The sequence below is a fragment of the Camarhynchus parvulus genome, chromosome 4 (assembly GCF_901933205.1).
Source record: "Camarhynchus parvulus chromosome 4, STF_HiC, whole genome shotgun sequence".
Lineage (NCBI taxonomy): Eukaryota > Metazoa > Chordata > Aves > Passeriformes > Thraupidae > Camarhynchus > Camarhynchus parvulus.
Window position 1 is genome coordinate 51,177,297 of NC_044574.1, and position 17,833 is coordinate 51,195,129.

The window sequence follows — 17,833 nt, forward strand, 5'->3', positions numbered from 1 at the left end:
TTTTTCTCGCAAACACTGGCCACAGTATCACACAGCCTCCAATAAGCAGATATTTCTAGCATCTCTTGAAATGCATGCCCTGCTCCCAGCTCAAAAATCAGATCTGTGTTAAAGAAACACTCTGTTTGAAATCTAGGGAATACATTTAAATCATTGGTTTTGTTTAACTTCACTATTTTCTGAGTTGCCAAGATGCTGCTTCTCGACTTCTATGGAGCTACAGCACAAATAACAGAGGAAGCTGCTATACAGATCTGCGTTCTTGGTAAATGCTGCTAGCAAAAAGGCAAGCACATTGAAAATGCTTTATATTTTCAACCAGCTCCAGGTTTTAGGAATGCTAAGGGTTGATTAAAATTACTTTTAAAAAGACTTATGAATGGGGAAGGCGTATGAGGTTTAAGTCAATGGTGGTTTTCCATGTACAAACATTAACAACTACGTCCCTTCCTATCTTCTTGAGCTTGACCTGGTAGGAAACTTTTTCAAGATGCATTTTGCTACTTTTCAAGTCACACAGAAAGTGATCACATCCATTTCTCTCTTCTGAAATGTTATCACTCCCTACAAAACTCGTTACAAAACTAGAGTGAACTGCCTGAGACCTCCTCTATCTATTCACAGACAAGTCAGCTGGGCTTAGTTTAAACAGCCTTCAACAGCAGCTAAAAGCAAGATATCTGAGCTTACACCAAAGCAGATGAGGAGCACTCAGCAGTCTTCCCACCTCTCTTCAGGCAGTAATCATCAGCAGATAAGGAGTAATGGATTAAGACCAGCACATCTGTTCCAGCAGCAAGCGTCTGTCTGTATTCTACTTTATCAATCTATGGAGCTGCAGTTCCTCACTGCAGGGGACCTCAGTGTTGTCATCTATGATGTCTATCAGGCAAAGTAACAATTTTCAGCAAATACAAGCTAGGATGCCAATAATAAAAAATTTATAACTAATTTTCTTTCTTATATTTAACATTAGATGGGCAGCCTGCTAAAGTTAACAGATCCTTCTGATCTTGACTCAGTTTATGTATTGATTGGTGATCATACACCAGATCTCCACAAGCATTTGCTATGGTCTGACCAGCTTTACTGACATCTACTCACACATAAGTAAAAAATGTAAGTAAAAACATTTTTTTTACTTACAGCATGTAAGTAAAAAATTTTCTTATTTCTTGTGTAATCTTGTCATGGGGAATGTCTGCCATGTTTGTCAGATTGATCATGATGAAAGACAGCTTTTTTCAATGCCAGCTTTTCTTTTTTATTCCTGTGTTGATCAGTTAGGAGGTGCTTCTGCACAGATCCAGAAAGCTGCTTCAGCCACCAACCAACCTGAACTAGAGATGCTAATGGATTTTTTTGGCCACAACAGGCCTCACCTTCATGCAGAAGCACCCAAAAGTAATGTTATTTTTGCAACTGACTCCTCTCTGCCATGATGGGGAGAAATTCTGTCTTCAGCAAGAGGATGGATGTACACCTCTCTGAGAGCCCACCAGAAGAGAATGTGCAGGGAAGGGACCACAGTTCACCAGCACATCTGGTCTACCCACCAGCACACAGACTTTTAGGAGAGAGAAAATTGGGGTCTAGATAATGAACTGAGTGACTCAGCCCCTGCTGATCACTAATTTTAAGTGAAGAATGAGTTTGTCATTCCGGGAAAAACAAATCAATACCGTGGCTGTGCTGTCTGCATTTTCTGTCTCCAGTGATTGCCTCTTCAGTGCTTCAAGTTTCTAGGGGTGGTTTTGGTAGTCCTTTTAACATATCACCTTACAGCTGATCATGGTCTCTTTAAAACCTCTGCAAGGGGTTTTCCCCAGTTAGATGGAGCAGTTACCATGAGCCTCTTCAGTGGCTGCAGTAACATGACATGAACAGCTTAGTCCCATCTTTTCATTCTTGTTTTCCAGAGCTACCCAGCCATACTCACCTTTGTAAAGGAGAATCTGAGTGAGGTATTTATCATTGGTGTAGGGTTGAAAAGCCCTCTAAAACCCTGCTAGGACACAGGCTATTGTAGAGAAGGTGGTGCTACCTGCTTCCTTCACACCTCTGTGTTTGGAGAAGTTTATAACATGAGGCTGAAAACTGACAAAATGACACGTAGCATTTGAATATCTCAACTTCTTCTCCAGTAACTAAAAAGCTGTGAAACCAATGATAGCATTTTGCTTCAGGGCTGATATGTGACAATTATTAAAATAATAGACTAAGATGGTGCTTTATGCATGGATGCAATAAATCTATTTGCACAGAATGCAAATATTGTCTCAAAGCTAGGGGCAAGCAGAGAGCTATCTCAAAAGAACAAAAAGAGATGGCTAGGAAAGTGGATTCCCACAGTGAAAGATGAGCCATCCACTGGCCAAATGTGGTCACTCTCAGTGGCCAGAGTGTTTGTGACCTCAAATCCTAACCAAATATCGCACAGAGGATAAACCTACAATAACACTAATATATACAGTAAGCTCACTAATGCATACAATAGGCTCCCATAAGTAACTAATCCTGCTTTTAAATAATTAACTAAATGAATGAATAAATAAATATTCAACTTGTTAAAGTCAGGCACAATGAATAAGTGCTGTTTCTCAGAACTGTTACCAAATAAAGATGTTATTTCTATGTTTCCTTAGAGGCAATTGTTTACCTTTTAAAAAGCAGTATTTAAAAATAGGAGTCCAAGTATTAAAGCATAGTCACCATAATGTTTAAAAATTTTACTGCAACAAAGGATATTTAATTTCTAGGTTACATTTTGGTGCTGACAGCCTGCCTCTAGCAGGAAAAAAAAAGTATACTAAACAACTCCTAGGACAAAAATGATATACTCTGAGAATCTGGATTCAAAACCTTGGCAGTTTCAGATACCCATTACTCCATGAGCCAAACAACTCCAAAATGTGTAGTTCTTGTTCAAAAGCTCCTGTGTTGCATAATTGAGCATCTTGATTCATTAACTTGGTAGTCTTGATTGTAATTCTTGATAAATGGACACATAAAGGCCTTGACAACTCTAAGGAGGTTTTTTTTTGGTATTTTTTCTCCAAAAACATTACTGAAGCAGGTAATGACAAATTTAAGGAAGCCGCCTAATAATACCTTAAACAGTTTAAATCTCCACTAAGACTTTAGGACAGTCAGACCTTAAACAAGGTCTTAAACCTTAAAAGAGATGACAAATAAATAAAAGTCAGTAGCTAGCAGTATTAGAGATTCAACTCATTATCCTCACAGATGTTCAAAAAGTCATGAGCTTTCACATCTAAGTCCTATCAAGAATCAGCTCCAAGCAAAAATCAACATGAAATACTGGTCTTGACTGAAAATATAAGTCACAGAGGTTGGCACTGGACATCACGTATAAAGGAATGTTAACATTCAAATGGTCAAAGAAATCTTGCAAGAAAGAGTGGAGTTTCTACAGTAGAAGTCTCTGCAACAGTTGCCCAAATGGATTCATTCTGGTAACACTTAAGAACATTATTTCTTATCAACAGTACAGTATCTACAGTCTCACTGTATTTGCCAGATCCAAATAATTTTTTGGCTGTGGATTTGAAAAAGAATCATCTAAATTAATAATGTACAATGTGATTTGCCACATTTACTGGCTACCTAATGTCCATCTGTTGGGCCAGTACCTGTGACAAATAACTTTGTCAGTAAATGGAGAAGTTATCAGTTTTTATTGTTCTAAAGTGATTTGTAGAATTTTTAATGCAGCTTCTTCATTCCCTATACAACTGTATGATTTTTTCCTACTGCTCAGTCTTTTTTACCCTACCACTTACTTGTTCAGCTACTGATCTCCTATATGATATCCAGCTGATACATTTTTCCCTCTGAACTGCTAAATTTATGAGGCAGGAAAAAACAGAATTTCTTTCATAGCCACGTTCTAGATGGGGGGAGGACAAATTGCTTCCTAAAAAAGTCTTGGATGATTCACAGCATCCCTTTGTACATTATGAGCCTCAATTTAAAAATTGTTATTCACCATCTACATATGAGACACAAGTAGTTTAATTAAATGGGACCATTTGACAGCATTAGCTGCTTGCTTTCACATCAGCAAAGCTGGACTCTCTGCAGCAAACACCTACAAAACAAAGAAATGGACTTAGCATTTCAAGGCATCTGAGCAAGAACAGAATCATGTTTCAGATGTGGAATTCCACCTTCTCAGAAGGCATTTCATCCTCTCTGGCATGAGTGATTTTTATTCAGTTTTATTCTAGCATGCATGCAATCCTTTCAAGGATTCCAAAACAGTCTTTACAATTGAATTGCTATTCTGCTATTGCTGATGCTCAGCAGAGGGAGAAGGAGACACTCAGGTCTTGCCATACTAAAACTTGGACAGAAATTCCTATATAAGATGATTCACATTCAGAGATGGATTTTCACAGATTAAATGCTGCATTTTAGGAGTTTCTACTACTAGATTATAGAGTAACATAATATGGAGCAAATATGTCCATACTTTCCTGTGGCAATCTAGCAGTAACTAGGTCTGGAACCTTTGTGTATATTACAGACATCTCTAAAACCCAGTACCACAGCTTGCATTGTGAGTCTTTTAATTAACACCCCATATCCATAATAGTCACAATCAGGAGACATTTGTACAGAAACCATGGAATCACCTGAGAATCCTTCACCTAAAGCCAGGCAGACAGAAATCCAATTAACTCCCCAAATAAGAAAGCTCTTCACATGTCTCAGAAGTTGTTCTAACTCTCCCATTGTTTTCATTTGGACTCACAAACAAACAGAGCTCAGCAAAACCTTGCAGCTATCACTATTCCAGGAAATGTGCTAATAAGCCAGAAGAGTGGGGAGCCTAGACACAACTTTGAACTCACCCCTTTACACAACAGCATCTTAATTACCAAGAAAAGGAAAGGTACTGGAGTCATACTTGCAATAGACACCATCTGTAAGGGCTAGGTGCTGCTGAGCTGATCCCTAGTTGTTATGTTCAATGACAAGTTAGAGGAAAGATTCCTTTGGACCTCCTGAGCTTTTTGGGATTTCAGCTTTTTTTTTCTGCTGCTGTACATGGAAATATTTTTCTGCTTTAAACATCTTCAGTCTTGTACCTTAAAGATACAATTTGTAAGAGAAAATTCTAAGAATGTCCGTGATGCAGGCAAACCCTTGGATGCATTTCCAGTTTCTGAAAAGTTTGGGGATTGCTTTTCACTGTGTTGCAGAAGTCCTTCCTAGTATGATGCTCATCCAATGCCAGGAAAGAGAACTGCAATTTCCTCTCCCTTGCCACATAGGCATTGCAGAGCACCCATATGGCAAAGGGGCAAATAGCAGCAAGACAGCTTATGACTGTGTTCATTTTGTTTTCAGTCTGTTTTAATAATAAATGCCATAGCTTTAGATAATCTCTTAAAAACACAGATGATTTGAACAGAAGAATTTCTTGATTTCTTTTTTTTCCCCCCTGCCAGTCTGAGTTTTCAAACTTCTCCCTAATTCGATGAGAATTAGAAACTTTATTTTGCTTTGCTGCATTAAAACACTTTCCTGTGACCATTTGAGGGTGGACAGTAGGAATATTTGACAAAGAGCAAGGACTGTGAGGCTGATGATGAGCTTACAAATGCTGGCAGCTCTGGGCATCCGTTCAGAGCACTGCAGGGGAATGCTGACAAGTTTGCCATCTCGTCCTTCAATTTTCCCATTGAAAATGCTAGTTCACTGAGATCTATTTAAAAAAATCTTTCAAATGGAACTTTCTAACACATTCTTCACTGTAATATCAGGTCCTCATCTTCTGCATGTGAGCTGACTTCTTGGGTGTGAGGATCCCAAACAGATGACTTGAGTGTTGTATGACATTAACTTTTCACACTGAACCACCAGCAGGAACAAAGGAAAGACCTCAGGGACACTTGGAAAGGGTAGGAAAGGATGAAACACATCCTACATTGCTCACAGTTTCCAAGTTCTCTGGATGTACAACAGGGATACTCACACCTATCTGTGGCACTAGCAAACACACCACAGGAAAATGAGCTGGATATGTGGCTTCAGCACACAATGCACGTAACCACATCAATATAGCAGGGAAAAAATATCTGCAACAGGAGAGTCCGGGGGATCTGTGGAAATGCTGATGCCACTGAAGAAGTGATCTTTTGTGCCACCCTTTTCAAATAAATATAAAGGAGCCACGAGTGCCACTAGCAGTTCCTGAGCGACCTCATCTGAACACAGAAGGAATAATAATATAATTGAACTACTATAAAACATATTTTTTTCCCTTTTAGATTCTAGGGAATTGTGTGCATTGATATAACTACAAAAGTTTGACAGACTCCTTTGGCAACGTATCAGTAGTTAAATTTTGGCCAAAATTGGGATTCTGATTTCTGCTAGGCTCTAGCTTGCCTAGAGAGAGAAAAAAAGAAAAAAAATTAAAAGGGAAGTATATAATTTTCCCCTTGAACAGCAGCCAGCAGAAGTGAGCTGTCAGGCCACTGGACAAGATGAGCACTTGATGTGAAATGTCCTCCAGGGCACAAGAAGCCTTCATCATCTCTCCTTCACCTTTGTATCCCTTTAAAATGTTTGTAAAACAAATCCTGTGTTTTGTTCCGGCTCCTGTGACTTTCTGTCCTGTGCTCTGGAATGTGAAGAGAAGCTAGACAAAACACCAGGGAGGCACTTAGAGAAGGACGGGACCTTCAAAGCCATGCAGCCTCCCCAAGGACGAGGCTTGCAATCCACTTCTGTATTTGCAATTGGCATGAAAAATTCCAAATAATCATAATAAAACATACATTGAAACTGTCTATATTGTAGCAGAAATTGAAACTTCCAGCTCTTCATTCTGAAAGCTGTCCTTAGTCAGAGAGTGTTACAGAGCTGACCCTTGCTCATATTGCCTGAACTGACTTAAGATAAACAATGCTTTTGGCCCTGGATTTTGTTTGCTTGCTTGAAATTTTTGTCAGGGCCATGGAGATAAACAATTAATGAATTGATAAAGCATTACAGTAATGTGTTTCAATGGTTAAATATTTTGGCTTTAACTAAAATTATTTTAAGCCTCCATGCACCTTCTGAATTCTTTTTAGCTTAAAGTTGGAAAAAGTTTTGAAATGTCTTTACAGATATGTTCTTTGTTTTAAAGGGGACCAAAAAAAAAAAAAAGACATTTCAAGATAAATGGCTTCTGTCTCGGGGAGTGTTAATGAGGTAAGACATTTCCAAAGAGCCTCAGAGTGACAACAGCACACGGACTGTGGTGGTTCCACAAGTGCAGAACTGCCCCCAGCAGTGAACGCCCGCTGAAGTGAAGCAAAGCACAGCCAGGAGGGAGGGAGGCAGAGAGGGGGAGAAAGAGGGAGGGAGAGAGAGAGAAAGGAAGAGAAGGGAAAAAAAAACCCCAAACTGTTGCAAGTTCATGCACCCCTATTACAAATTCATTTTAATTAAACAAAGAGATTATGCAGACATTGCTGACAGGGATTATCAAAATAGAATGGCGCCACCTGCCCCTTGCAGCCCAATTAATTAGCAGAGAATCTGAGGTGCCAATTATCACAAAGGAATAAGAAAGGATCAGTAAACACAGCTCATGATGAACTTGAAAATTAACTCTTTCAGCTCACAGCTGATGTCCCACAGACTCATACAGCCCTGTTGCTGCTACAGACCTCCAAAAGCCCCACACTGAAAAAACACAACAGGCTTCTCCAGATCCCTCTTTCCCATGGTTTTGTGAAGTATGACCACTCCTGCTCTTCATGAAGTTCCCAGGGCACTTTTAAAATTTATGTCACTAAATTTACATAGCAGAAAAAGCCATTTAAGATTTAAAAGGTTCCTCAAAACAAAAGACAGACTTCTTACTGTGTTTTGAGGTATGTCAGGAAAATGTAGATCACTTCTCGTGCCATACCAGAGAGGTTTTAAGAAAATGGGTCCAGAACAATGAGAAATCCAGTTTCTGATAGATAACAGACAAAAGTTTTAATTTTCTAGGAAGTGGGTATTGCTCATAGGAGCTTGACTCCTTCTCTCCCTACCCACATAAGAATCCTCTCTTTCAAGCTCTTGGGTAGGATACCTCCAGGAGTAAAAGAATGCAAGTAGAAAGGCTCAGCAGCAGGAGCTAATTGTAATCTATTTTCCTGGGGAGTCCAGAGTCTACCAGAGTATCCCAGAAATGAAACTTTTGGCTTTGGATCTATGCAATGTGAGCCATTACCAAAGGCAGTGCTGTGTCCAGTCTGCCTCAGCCCTTGCACAGCTGGCTGGTGGTGGCCCTGGAGATGGAAAAGCTACTGCCATTTGTCCTTCCCTGGTATGAATCCCACATCACTTTTAGCAGAACTTCCTCCTCCTTCTAGAAGGTTCAAAACTGTAGCTGCCCTCAGCCTATGGACTTGAAGCTGTGTCATAAAGAGGAATCAGTAAGTACCCCATGTGTGGGGGCCTCAGGATTTTTTCCAGTTCTTGGAGCAAACACACTGAGGAATGACACCTTCAGCTTCCCCTCCTCAGAAGAGTGATTTGCTGCCTTTCAGGGCAGGCAGTGCTAACACATCTTATGCAAACTTGTAATCACAGCTTAACCTTACTTCATGGTTTCCTGGAGGCCATAAAAACAAATGAACAATGAGATGCAAAGCTATAGAAGCAAGAAAAGGCAACTGCTCCCTTTTAATTTTTTTTCCTGCAAAATAGAATTTCTTTTAGGGAATGTTTACCTTTCCACTATGCATATGCTCATTTTATAGTTATATTGACAGCTTAAGTATTATATAGAATGATAAACTTAGCCTGTAGAGCTAAGCAACTCAATACAAAGAGGATGGATGAATCCTCAGTTATCCCAGTGTAAATTCTGTGTTTTTCTGTTGTCTTTGCTGGATTTGAGTGTCACATCTGCAATTAAAACCCACTCATGTTGTTGTGCTATTTCTTCTCTATTGCATTTGAAATAGAAAAAAAAAGGTGGTTTACATGACAAACCATGTCACTAAATATCAGTTAGGCAAAAACCATATTAACTCAAATGGGGAAAAAATGAATCTCAGAAGTTTGGGTTTTACTGTCAACATTGTTCAATACTCCTGCAAATAAATATGAGAAGGGGGTGCTACAAGAGTAGAGTGAAGCACCTGTAGTGCAACTGGATTTAAATTAATCACACTACTGATGTTGCATGATATATAATTGCACTCCCATATTTATCTTGAGGACGGCAAAACAAAGTCCAAATACTTCCACAATGTAAACTGTGAAATACAACAAGTTTAATAAGCAAATTTGCTTGCAATGCCAAGCTCCTCTTCTTTTCTAAAGTGCCTGCTGGATCGTTACTCAATGGCTTTATTGTTTTGGGATCAGAAAGCAAGGACTTCAGCTCTACAATGCACAGTTTGTCACCCTTTGGATAAAGGAGCTGTGAACCAGAGCAGCGGGACATACTTGCATTCAACGCAGCGTGCTCTGAAGAGTGGAGCACATGCTGGCAGGACTTGAAAGCCCTGAAACGCCAGCCAGTTCCTCCAGTTAAATTGGTGAGACCTCCACATACCTGTGGGGTGTGAAAAGGCCCTGGTGCTCATCATTCTGCATTAGGATTGAGTTCATCTTATCAAATGGGCCTTTGAGCATATTGTGGAGTAATTTACCAACCGAAAAAATCATAACGATTTTCCACTTCATTTACCTCAACAGTAGCTACGTAATGTCAATAGTTTTAAACATTTAATTAGACACACCACGTGTTTTATGCTCTACTAATTACACAAAATTGTGCTCAATAATTTTCTTCCCATTGAAACAAACCTTAGGCAGCTGTTAAAACACTAATTAGGTGAATGCCTCCACGCTGTGCGTTTGGCTTGGTTCCAAGCACATTCCTCCCAGTGGTGAGCGGGGTTTTTCCAGTGTCCGTGATGCAACCCTGAACACATGTCAATCTCCGCTGCACCACAGAACTGAGAGCGAACTCCAAACATTTATTTTGGCCCTCATCTTAGAAAACTAACATTATATATATAAAATGCGACAGTTCAGAAAGCTGTTCAGTTATACTGGGCTCTTAGTTTTCTGTGCTTCCATTTTTATCTCCTAAGAGCAGCTAAATGTGACACAGAGCTGGTCATTTGCAATCTCCTATGAAATCAGCACTTTTTATTACATTGGAGCTGCCTTACAGACGTTATCTCACAATACAGTCAAATAAAAATGGATTGCTGAGCCCAGTACAAATGAAGCCTTTAGTACTTAGATACTTTAGGGTTATTTTGCTCCTAAAATGTTTTAAAAAGTTCTGTGAGCCACAGTCATCCATGCTTACAGTGGCAAGGGCTGGTAAAATATTTTTTGTTTTTCAATTTTACACGAGAAGATAATTCAGAGAGGTTTTATTTATTTTAAATATCCTTGAGAAAGGGCATTCAAGTCTTACCATTGACAAGTTTGGTGATCCTAATGGCATCCAGAATGGAGTCAGTACCTCTGAATGTCTCAAATGGCTTCACTCAGAGCTTTAACCCTGGCTGTAACTCCGGTAAAATCAGGTTCTCTTAATTAGTGACTAAGCCTGTACAGCTGCAGGCCTAATCCTGGCATTCCTACAAGGACAGAGGCCTGGCAGAGGGGACCAGATTGCCAATAACAGGAACTGTCTGACAGTTCCTACCTCAGCAGTCCCCTAAACCTGCCCATGCCTCTATGAACTGGGATTTTGCTCTTGACCACATCCTGATGATTCCAGACTCAGGATTTGTTCCTGAAGAATTCCTATAAGAAATTGCCCATAATGACCATCCTCAAAAACACACAGGTATACTTTTCTTTACATATTTTTTAAAATCAGACTGTAGTGAGTGTACATAAATCAAAAATTTAAAAAAATAGGGGTTTTTTTGCCTTTGACAAATTTTTAAGTGTTATCACCTGAGTATGCTTGCTGCTTCTACAGCCACGAAAGTATGCTTGTTCTACTACAAATTAATAGATTGTTTATGTTCTTAGTTAATCTCTGTTCTTTACAAATTATGTTAATGATACTTCTTTTCCAATCATTTCCAGTGACTGGTGATCTAGCTGACAATGGGTCTTCTAAAATACATTGCACCTGTGGACTTCCTTCTTTTATGGAAAATTAGGAGGGTCATGTCCTGGCTTCCTTTTCTAGTGCCATTAGGAGCTGCATCAGGTGTTTTTTAATTTTTAACTTGCATGTTTTGAAGTCAGGAACATCACTAAAAAAAGACACAATTCTAATCCACATACCACATCACTGAAAACTGTAAGAACAGATCTGCTTAAAAGACAAACCCAAACATAAAAGATGTTAAATTTCTATAGTTCACATTAACCTCATGTACTTGTACAAATGGAAGACATATTTCCTTAAAAAAATAAGAAAAAAGAGTAAGAATTTGACATATTTAGTGTCTGTATATAGAATCAGACTTTTTTTTTCTGTCTTGTTATATTTTGTTGAAAAAATCCTGCCAGTGCAACTAGACTACACACAATCAAGAGGCAATTCCTGATTAGAAAGAGCATTTTTCTGTTTTCTGGAAGTTCCCAGTTTAGACTGTTTCTTAACCATTTTCAGGTAGCAATATACCTGAATGAAGTAGGTCAAGGGAGGTATAGCTGAGGCGACGTTAATATGAGCTAAATAATATGAACTAAATATTATGAGCTAAACAATCCCTTCACATAACAAAGAGAGTGTAAATCTTCATCAATTAATTATAATAAGATATAGGAAAAAATGGAAGCTATATTAAATTTATCTGTGGATATAATTTAAAATTCTCTTCCCACACAAGACCCATAACACTTTTCCTAGTAACTAAGGTGTCATTGAGTCCCACCATTAAATTCTTGAGTCCTAATGCAGAGTTCCCTTCCTGAACTATTCCTTTTACAAATCAAAATAGCAATCGAGTGTTTGTTTTCCCACCTTGCAGAATAAAACATCCCCTAATTCCAACAGGCTGATCTAGGAAAATGTCATCTAAACAAGCTGATTGGTGTCCAAGCATCATTACTGCAGAAAAAACAAACAAACAAACCATAGACCTTTTTTGTGCTGTTAGAGATGAAAATGTAAGTCCTTTTCAAAAATAAGTTGGGGAGGGGTCTCATACCTGTGAAAGGGAGTAATTAATCTAAGATGCATTTCTGATAAATATTTAAATGGGATGAGCATGGGCACTTGCCATGTATTTGGAAATTTAATTTAGTACATGATAGCCGCTGTGTTTTCTTCTGCTTTTGTGTGGACTTGTTTAATGTACAAGGATATTCTGTAAGAACGAGGATATTCTTATTTTTACATACATAAAAAATTGTGAAGATTCACTCACTTAAGTCTTCTTCCAGAATATTATAGTGGAAATTGCACTAGTGTGGAAGAATTACACTACACACATATTGTTCTCTTCTGTAGCCAGTCATTAAGTTTGGAAAAGGCTTCTAAGATCATTGAGTCCAGCCATTAATCCAGCACTGCCAAGGCCACCACTGAACTATGTCCCTAAACAACATATCTACACATTGTTGAACACTTCAGGGATGTATATTCCACCACTTCCCCAGGCAGCCTATTCCAGTGCTTGACCACCCTTTCACTGAAGACATTTTTCTTCATGTCTATCCAATCTACACCTTTCCTGGCACAGCTGGAAGCCGTGTCCTCTTGTCCTATCACTTGTTACCTGGGAGAAGAGCCTGACCCCCACCTGGCTACAGCCTCCTTTCAGGTAGCTGTAGACAGCAATGAGGTCTCCACTGAGCCTCCTCTTCTCCAAGCCAAACACCCCAGCTCCCTCATCTGCTCCACATCAGACTTGTGCCCCAGACCCTTCCCCAGCTCTGCTGCCCTTCTCTGGACTCACTCCAGCACCTCAATGTCCTTCTTGTCATGAGGGGCCCAAAACCAGACACAGGATTTGAGGTGCAGCCTCAGCAGTGGCAGGTCCTTTCTCAAGCTGATGGACTGTTCATTCATAGCAAAGCACCAGTGCATTTTTGCAAAATTCTCATCTCACACCATTTGAAGATAGGATTTGGATCAGATGACTTCCCAAGGTCCCTTCCAACCTGAACATTCTACGATGCCTGCAGAACACTGGCAATCTCATCAGGTAGCCATAACCTCAGTACCTTTCACACACAGCTCATTTCCTATTTATTCCTTTTTCCTGCAGGAGTCAGTTGCACTCACCTGCCTCAGCCTGAGTACCTGAATTATTTCCTCTTTACGCATAACGTGCAGCAGAGTACAGGGTGCTACAGAGTAATTTTCCCTTTCCAGCTTCCATATTTATTTCACGGAAACTTCCTTTATCAACCACATTCGTGTTCTTAGAAATGTGTTCGTTTCAATAAAAATGACTTACTGTTTTATGGAAGTTGAAGGCCAATGACCCAAATCCTATAAATCATTAAAAATACTTTCTGCCATAGAATCCTAAGTTGCTTTTTTCTCAGTAGCAGAGAAAGTATTTTACTATAAAAAGTTACATTTTTGCCCACACTAAAAATTCTGCATTAAAAATACACTAAATGAGGGACAGATGTTTAAAACAGCAGACCTACAATGAAGTATTAAATATTGCTGGCACAGTGCGCCCTTTGGTACAGTTTAGTCTCTTTTTGCAATAGGCATGTTTTCACAGCTGTAAAAGCACCAAAAATTACTGTCTTTGCTCCAATATTAATATAGAAATCTATTAAAAATACACCAGACTGCTGAACAGATTAAACTATTGTTCATACATTCTATCATTAAAATAATTTGCTTTAAAAATTAATATTAATGTCAAATGTTTTGAAATTGGTTAAGAAGAATAGTGTCACTTTGAAGAATATATGGATTATCTATACAAAATCAAACAATTCTACCTTTTTCAAAATAAAAATGCAAGCCTCCAAGAAATCAAAGAAATCAAACCTGCTACTTGATGTTTTGCTCAATGACAAGCTGTCTGACCCACAGGAGCACAGAGGAGGTGAATGATCTTGCGCGAAATCACTCCAAACCCACGCTGAGGATGCAGTGTAGGATTAAAGCCCTTTTCCACAGGCACTGGTGGTGCCTTAGAGCTATGGGAGAAAGTGAGACAGGTCATGGAAGAGCAGATTCTGTGGTCTAGGGGGTTTTTGCGTTAAAACATGATAAACATAAACAAGATGGGCAAAGAGATAACATATAGAAAGAATGATAATAATAAAATCTTTAGACCTAGTAACTGTGAGGATGAACGTGGTAAACCCATAAACCACAGTAGGACATGTTCACCACTATACATAGGTTCTGCTACATTAAAGATTTAATTTCTATATCCCAGGCTGGTGGCTCAGAGCTCTGAAATCAAACATCACAAGTTCACACTCTTTGCTGAATTTTGTTTCAGTCTATGCTTCATTTACTTGAGCACTAAGCAATCTGTGGTCATCATAGTCCTGATGAAGTGATGCCTACTTAAGTTTGCAACCTGTCTGGAATAAGAATAGTTGCGAGAAGTCCATAGCTCAATTTGTTTTAGTCAGTGCTACTTCAAATATCAATTAGGAACATTAGTCCTTGTGACATGAAACTCTTTTACTACTCAAAGCAAGGAGATGAAATGTTACAAAAATCTGCATATAATGTTAAATGAAAGGTGGAGGACTTAGTTTGGATCCTTGAGGGAATTCAGGAAAAAATAATTCTATTGAATGTGCACACATCTGATAATCTTTGTCCAAACTCCTAACAAAGAAGTGGGGGGGTGCTGAGGAGACACAAAGCTTGATTAAAAGCTCAAAATCCCAGAAACACTGTTTTAAAAGCTAGGAAAAAAACCTAGAAGAAAGGGCAGAACAAGGCAGGATGAGGGTGCAGCATGTTGGCCAACCAGCAGGATGCTAGCACAGGCAGTAATAGAAACAAAACCGCACAAGGCTTTGGGAGCACAGCTCCTGCTCAATAAACAAATTCCTTGGTCTGGAGACGTTTTCTTGGAAGGAATTTTTAGGGCACAAACATTTCTGCTCTCTTTTGGAAGCCCTGGAAAACCAAACCAAAACTCCCCCCCACTTCACACACACACAAAACCTGAAGATGTCGACAGGCCAAGTGAAACTGGATTGTCATGCTCTAGAAAGCCCATTGTTATCTGTCTTGAGTAGGTCTTTGCTGAGGAGGTTCTACCCATCTGTGAAGCTCAAAGCCCATCTCATAACTAGTTCCTGCCCTGAAGGATTGCCCACATCTCTGTTGCTGTGATGGGCATGTTCCCCCCCCAGAGCCCCACCAGATTTCCCCCAAGCATGGGGTTGCAGCCGTGCACACCTGGGGATGCAGAGGTGTGAAATGGCAGCACTGCCACAGTGGCCAGCACAGACCAGCACACACTGAAACAAAGAGAGCCCTCGCCCCTCTGGTTAGACAAAAAAACCCCAGGGGCTATAAAATGTAAGGAGGGAAGGGAGAGGGGGGAGTAAAAACAATCTCTGAGCAGCAAAACAAGATAAATTCATTGAATAAATTATTTACTGGAATTATTCACTTAGCTTCAATTACAATCTATCCATTCTATCCACCATCTACATCAAATTATAATAAATTATTCTATTATAACTTGGCTTCATGCCTGCTGATTTGCAATAGCTTATTTTTTCAGAAAATAATGGTCTGATGCTGTTCAGCCTTCCACAGGATTTAGATGTGCACACCTAGACATACCCAAAAGACAATTTCTTTTTGAGAATCTCACTCCTTCTGTAAATTAAAGAGAGGGGAGCGAGCATATTATATTTAAATTGCCAGCAGGTATTTTAACAACATAAAAAAGACCCAAGATACCAAAACAATATTAAAACAAACATATCCTGTTGCTTTCCTGAAGAGTTTGGCATATGTCCTGTACTGGATACTCAAATGCAGTTCTGAGAATATATAAGCACTATCCATCCTTCTGCCATCAGGTCTCTTTACAGAGCAGATGTTTTAGGATTCTTCTGAATCTAAAATATCTTGTTCTGCTTTATCAGACCACCTCTGAAATTCATAAAGAGTTGTACTTGAAAATTAATTACAACATAATGCAGAAAAAGGGGAAAAAACCCATGAAGGTTGCTTTTTTATGTAATATATAAAAATAAGGTTAGTTTCCACAGCCGCAGAGAATAATTCTTTTTTAGGAATCCAAACCTGCACTGAGGTAAAATGAGCACAGGTCAAACTCAATAGTTACACTGAAAGAACAGCAGGCAAAATGCGCAGTTAAGTCAAGGGTTTGCAAACATGAGAATACTGCTCACCTTCCTTTTCTCATTCCCATACTCCTACTGTCTCTGTGCCTGTAAGCTGATCAGCCAGACACTGACATTTTAATTCTATATACACTGTAATTTTTACAACATCCTTGATTTCAGCACAGCATGTATCATATTGTGGATGAAAGCAGAAAAAAATAAGAAAAAAGGAGAGCAAAAAGCCTGAATTTTGCATATTTTTCCAGTAGCTGATGAAACAACACTACAAGCAAGACATAAGACATAACCAAGGCCTTATGGATCTCTCTTACCAGGGGCAGCTACTGGAGCAGCAGGATGAGGCCAAACAGATTGCACCCATGTGAGCAATCTGAAGGCAAAGTTAAACCAGGTGGGTGAATGGGTGGGCATGCTCTGAATGGGATAGAGTGGTTCTGTCTACCACAAATACAGGAACCTGAAAACACCTTTGGTGTAGCCACAAATTCATATCCACAAATACAAGAACCTGAAAGCAGCTTGGATGTAGCCACCTCAGGTTCCACCTTTTCAAATATGCATCTCAGAAAAAAATGCCAGACATCACACCAGTAAGATGAAAGCAACGCTTACAGTCTCTGTCACTCTTACAGGAAAAGTGTGGGGTTTTATTTTCCTGGTATCAATTTGTTCTACTATGCTAGAAGTGCTTTTGTAATCCTAAAAACACACTAGCACTACTTCCGTGTAGTTTCATTGCTGTGTCTACTACCATTAAAGGGTAAGCATATACTTCAAGACAATAATTCACTTAGCCAGTTGCCAGAGCCAGCATTATGTGAATAAGCTTGATAGATCTCTGTTCCTAACCTATCAGAAAAACAATTTATGGAATCTAATAAATTAAAAATGAATTGTCTCCAGCAACCATATATTTCACAATAAATGTACGCTCTTTGATCTCAACTGACTGTGCTATGTTCTAATTAATTTTTATACAGAAGTTTGCTATTGCCCCTTAAATGGATTTTATACACAAGACTAATCAGCTAGCATTTTCAGCTGTGCCTTTGTCTTTTCACCTTCCAACCAAGTTAAAAATTCACAGAATTCTAGAATTTATGGCATAGCTTTCTACATATAAGCCTTTTCAGTTTAAGGAAGGACAGACCTATATTTTTTCTCTGCTTTCTTGACCCCAACAGGCACATAATAGAAAGAAATATGTGGCAACAGCTTAAGGACCTGCCTTTAGACAGCGTGACTGGAAATGAACCCCTTTCTAGCTCTCAGCTGCTTTCTTACCCAAAAAAAAAGTACTGGAGTTAGTCACTGTGTATCCCCTCCATGATCTTCTGAGATAGGTACAGAACCTTTTGGTATTGCTGTTTGGAATGGCAGGGCAGCTGGCATGGAGTAGGGGTTTGGCCCTATTTCTGCTGGGGTGCTCAAACTGCCCATTCCTGAGTGGATTTTCCTGTGTCCATGACCAAGAACCTGGAAAAGACATCCACGACAGCAGTACAAAATCCCCAATTTGGACTGGATGGCCTGTGCCCAGATTATTTAATGCATA

At 39.3% G+C, this 17,833-nt stretch overlaps 1 protein-coding gene across 5 annotated transcripts in view; it reads right to left on the reverse strand.

Moving 5' to 3' along the window:
- Positions 1-17,833, reverse strand: part of BMPR1B (bone morphogenetic protein receptor type 1B) — a 231,162-nt gene that overhangs the window by 87,166 nt on the left and 126,163 nt on the right. For 3 of the 5 annotated variants that reach the window (XM_030948090.1, XM_030948087.1, XM_030948088.1), the window contains one exon: positions 13,970-14,121. The exons of the other annotated variants lie outside the window; for them this stretch is intronic. The gene's annotated coding sequence lies outside the window, so the exon portion shown is untranslated. The remainder of the gene's footprint in view (positions 1-13,969; positions 14,122-17,833) is intronic. 5 annotated transcript variants of the gene reach the window in all.